Raw genomic sequence first — 4,954 nt, 5'->3', positions numbered from 1 at the left:
CTAAACTACCAAAGGTGCAGTAATATCCAGAGTTATTACAGCCATCCAAAAGGAAACAGTTCAAAAGTATTAAAGAAGCAGAATTCATGAGACAAAAAGAGAGCAGCAACAACAGTTTTTGAGACAAATCCTAGGCATCAGAACCATTCCCCTCCGAAGCAGCTTCCTCTTCAACATCCGTGGCAATGTCTTCATCATTTTGAAGGTTGTCAATGAAAGTCATCAGTACAGCCACCCTATCCCTTGATTTCTTCAGGAAGTTCTCATGCTTGCTAGCCAGCTTCCTTTTCTCTTTGCTCAATTCAATCAAGTGATTCGATTGGGAGACAAACTCTTGAGCAACATTGATGAGCGGATAATTTATACGCTTTTTGACATTGTTTTTAGTATGTTTTTAGTAGGATCTAGTTACTTTTAGGGATGTTTTTAATAGATTTTGTGTTAAATTCACATTTCTGGACTTTACTATGAGTTTGTGTGTTTTTCTGTGATTTCAGGTATTTTCTGGCTGAAATTGAGGGACTTGAGCAGAAATCAGATTCAGAGGTTGAAAAAGGACTGCTGATGCTGTTGGATTCTGACCTCCCTGCACTCAAAGTGGATTTTCTGGAGCTACAGAACTCGAAATGGCGCGCTTCTAATTGCGTTGGAAAGTAGACATCCAGGGCTTTCCAGCAATATATAATAGTCCATACTTTGGCCAAGAATTGACGACATAAACTGGCGTTCAACGCCAGCTTTCTACCCAAATCTGGCGTCCAGCGCCAGAAAAGGATCCAAAACCAGAGTTGAACGCCCAAACTGGCACAAAAACTGGCGTTCAACTCCACAAATGACCTCTGCACGTGCAACACTTAAGCTCAGCCCAAACACACACCAAGTGGGCCCCGGAAGTGGATTTATACATCAAATACTTACTCATGTAAACCCTAGTAGCTAGTTTATTATAAATAGGACCTCTTACTATTGTATTAGGCATCTTTGGACGTCTGGTTCTTAGACCATAGGGGCTGGCCACACGGCCATGCCTGGACCTTTCACTTATGTATTTTCAACGGTAGAGTTTCTACACTCCATAGATTAAGGTGTGGAGCTCTGCTGTTCCTCAAAGATTAATGCAAAGTACTACTGTTTTCTATTCAATTCTTCTTATTTCGCTTCTAAGATATCCATTCGCACCCAAGAACGTGATGAAGGTGATGATTATGTGTGACGCTCATCATCCTTCCCCCTTATGAACGCGTGCCTGACAAACACTTCTGTTCTACATGAATTAAGCTAGAATGAGTATCTCTTAGATCTCCTAACCGGAATCTTCGTGGCGTAAGCTAGAATGATGGCGGCATTCAAGAGAATCCGGAAGGTCTAAACCTTGTCTGTGGTATTCTGAGTAGGATTCAATGATTGAATGACTGTGACGAGCTTCAAACTCGCGAGTGCTGGGCGTTAGTGACAGACGCAAAAGGAGGGTGAATCCTATTCCAGCATGATCGAGAACCGACAGATGAATAGTCGTGCCGTGACAGGGTGCGTGAGCATATGATTCACTGAGAGGAGGGGATGTAGCCACTGACAACGGTGATGCCCTTGCATACAGCCAGCCATGGAAAGGAGTAAGACTGATTGGATGAAGATAGCAGGAAAGCAGAGGTTCAGAGGAACGAAAAGCATCTCCATTCGCTTATCTGAAATCCCTGCCAATGAATCTACATAAGTATCTCTATCCCTTTTATTGTTTATTTTAATCTAATAAAGTATCATGTTTAAATCCGCCTGACTGAGATTTACAAGGTGACCATAGCTTGCTTCATACCAACAATCTCCGTGGGATTCGACCCTTACTCACGTAAGGTATTACTTGGACGACCCAGTGCACTTGCTGGTTAGTTGTATCGAAGTTGTGACAATTATGAATTAAGATCAAAGCACCAAGCTTTGGAGCCATTACCAGGATTTGTTCGAGCCTGGAGATCACAATTTCGTGCACCAAGTTTTTGGCGCCGTTGCCGGGGATTGTTTTGAGTTTTCGGCAAGCTTTTGGTCCGGTAACATCAGTGCCAGATTCCCTTTTGATCCGGCAACAGCACCAAGTTTTTGGCGCCGTTGCCGGGGATTGTTCGAGTTTGGACAACTAACGGTTCATCTTGTTGCTCAGATTAGGTAATTTTCTTTTTGTTTTCTTTTCAAAAATATTTTTCAAAAACCTTTCAAAAATTCCTCACTTGTTTTCGAAAAAAAAAAAATTTTACTAAAAATAATGTTTTCAAAAATAAATTATTCTATGGCTTCAAAATTTTTAAGAATGAATTCTAGTGTTTCATGAAGCATGTTGAAGCCTATCTGGCTGTAAAGCCATACCCAAACTGCTTTGGGATTCGCTAATCACTTCAGTGGAGTCATGCCCAATCCTTCTGGATAGGGTATGTCAGGCTTGTCATGTCTGAATTACACTCATATTTTTATTAAAGCTTGGCTGGCTATTAAGCCATGCCTGACCCTTTGATTGGAGTTTTAAGACTAACATGGCAAGATTCCTGGAATTCATATTAAAAATTTTGAAATCCTTATTTTTATTTTTCACAATAATTTTTGAAAAAAAAAATAATAATAAATAAAAATACAAAAAAATTAGAAAATCATAAAAATCAAAAAATATTTTTGTGTTTCTTGTTTGAGTCTTGAGTCATGTTATAAGTTTGGTGTCAATTGCATATGCATCTTGCATTTTTTCGAAAATATCATGCATTCATAGTGTTCTTCATGATCTTCAAGTTGTTCTTGGTAAGTCTTCTTGTTTGATCTTGATGACTTTTTTTTTTTTTGTTTTGTGTCTTTTCATGTTTATCATATGCATTCTTGAATTCTTAGTGCGTAAGCATTAAAGAATTCTAAGTTTGGTGTCTTGCATGTTTTCTTTGCATTAAAAATTTTTCAAAATTGTGTCTATGATGTTCATCTTGACATTCAAAGTGTTCTTGGTGTTCATCTTGACATTCATGGCATTCTTGCATACATTCATGTTTTGATCTAAAAATTTCATGCATTGCATAATTTTCATGTTTTCATAAAAATTCTAAAAATCAAAAAAAATATCTTTCCCTTTTTCTCTCATCAAATTCGAAAATTGAGTTGACTTTTTCAAAAATTTTTAAAAATCAAAGTTGTTTTATGAGTCAAATCAAATTTTCAATTTGAAAATCTTATCTTTTTCAAAAATCAAATCTTTTTCAAATTTCTTAGTTATTTTCGAAAATTCCAAAAATCTTTTTCAAAAATCTTTTTCTTATTTTTATATAAAATTTTCGAAAATAACTAATCAATTAATGTTTTGATTCAAAAATTTCAAGTTTGTTACTTACTTGTTAAGAAAGATTCAAACTTTAAGTTCTAGAATCATATCTTGTGATTTCTTGTGAATCAAGTCATTAATTGTGATTTCAAAAATCAAATCTTTTTCAAAATTAGTTTCTAAAATATCTTCTTATCTTATCTTTTTCAAAAATATCTTTTCAAAATATCTTTTCTAACTTCCTAACTTCTTATCTTTTCAAAAATTTGTTTCAACTAACTAACTAACTTTTTGTTTGTTTCTTAACTTTTTCAAAACTACCTAACTAACTCTCTCTCTCTAATTTTCGAAAATATCTTCCCTCTTTTTCAAAAATTTCTTTTTTATTAACTAATTATTTTTATTTTTTATTTAAAAAAAAATTTCGAAAAAAATACTAACCTTTTTCAAAAACTATTTTCAAAAATCACTAACTCTTTTTCAAAAATTGTTTTCGAAAATTCACTTCCCCCTCTCATCTTCTTCTATTTGTTTATTGATATACTAACATCTTTCCTTCAACTCTCCAAAAATCCGAACCCCCTCTCTCTCTGAGTTCAGATTTTCTTCCCTTCTTTTCTTCTACTAACACAAGGATCCCTATACCGTGGTGTAAAAGATCTCTATTATTATTATTATTATTTTTCTGTGCCTTCTTCTTTGTCATATGAGCAGGAGCAAGGATAAGAACATTCTTGTGGAAGCAGATCCAGAACCTGAAAGGACTCTGAAGAGAAAATTAAGAGAAGCTAAAATACAACAATCCAGAGATAACCTTTCAGAAATTTTCGAACAGGAAGAGGAGATGGCAGCCGAAAATAATAATAATGTAAGGAAGATGCTTGGTGACTTTACTGCACCTAATTCCAATTTACATGGAAGAAGCATCTCCATTTCTGCCATTGGAGCAAACAACTTTGAGCTGAAACCTCAATTAGTTTCTCTGATGCAGCAGAACTGCAAGTTTCATGGACTTCCATCTGAAGATCCTTTTCAGTTCTTAACTGAATTCTTGCAGATATGTGATACTGTTAAGACTAATGGAGTAGATCTTGAAGTCTACAGGCTCATGCTTTTCCCTTTTGCTGTAAGAGACAGAGCTAGATTATGGTTGGATTCTCAACCCAAAGACAGCCTGAACTCTTGGGATAAGCTGGTCACGGCTTTCTTAGCCAAGTACTTTCCTCCTCAAAAGCTGAGCAAGCTTAGAGCTGATGTTCAAACCTTCAGACAGAAAGAGGGTGAATCCCTCTATGAAGCTTGGGAAAGATACAAACAGTTGACCAAAAAGTGTCCTTCTGACATGCTTTCAGAATGGACCATCCTGGATATATTCTATGATGGTTTTATCTGAGCTATCAAAGATGTCACTGGACACTTCTGCAGGTGGATCCATTCACCTAAAGAAAACGCCTGCAGAAGCTCAAGAACTCATTGACATGGTTGCTAATAACCAGTTCATGTACACTTCTGAAAGGAATCCTGTGAGTAATGGGACGCCTATGAAGAAGGGAGTTCTTGAAGTTGATACTCTGAATGCCATATTGGCTCAGAATAAAATATTGACTCAGCAAGTCAATATGATCTCTCAGAGTCTGCATGGAATGCAAGCTGCATCCAACAGTA

At 36.2% G+C, this 4,954-nt stretch overlaps 1 non-coding gene across 1 annotated transcript; it reads right to left on the bottom strand.

Annotated features, from left to right (window-relative positions):
* Nucleotides 1-4,529: 4,529 nt before the first annotated feature.
* On the bottom strand, nt 4,530-4,637 carry LOC112739047 (small nucleolar RNA R71). Its single transcript, XR_003169987.1, has one exon. It is a non-coding gene; the product is annotated as a small nucleolar RNA R71 (small nucleolar RNA).
* Between the last annotated feature and the right edge of the window lie 317 nt (nt 4,638-4,954).

The sequence above is a fragment of the Arachis hypogaea genome, chromosome 13 (assembly GCF_003086295.3).
Source record: "Arachis hypogaea cultivar Tifrunner chromosome 13, arahy.Tifrunner.gnm2.J5K5, whole genome shotgun sequence".
In the NCBI taxonomy this organism is placed as follows: Eukaryota; Viridiplantae; Streptophyta; class Magnoliopsida; order Fabales; family Fabaceae; genus Arachis; species Arachis hypogaea.
The sequence above is the reverse complement of the archived record's forward strand: the minus strand, read 5'-3'. Positions and strand labels throughout refer to the sequence as shown.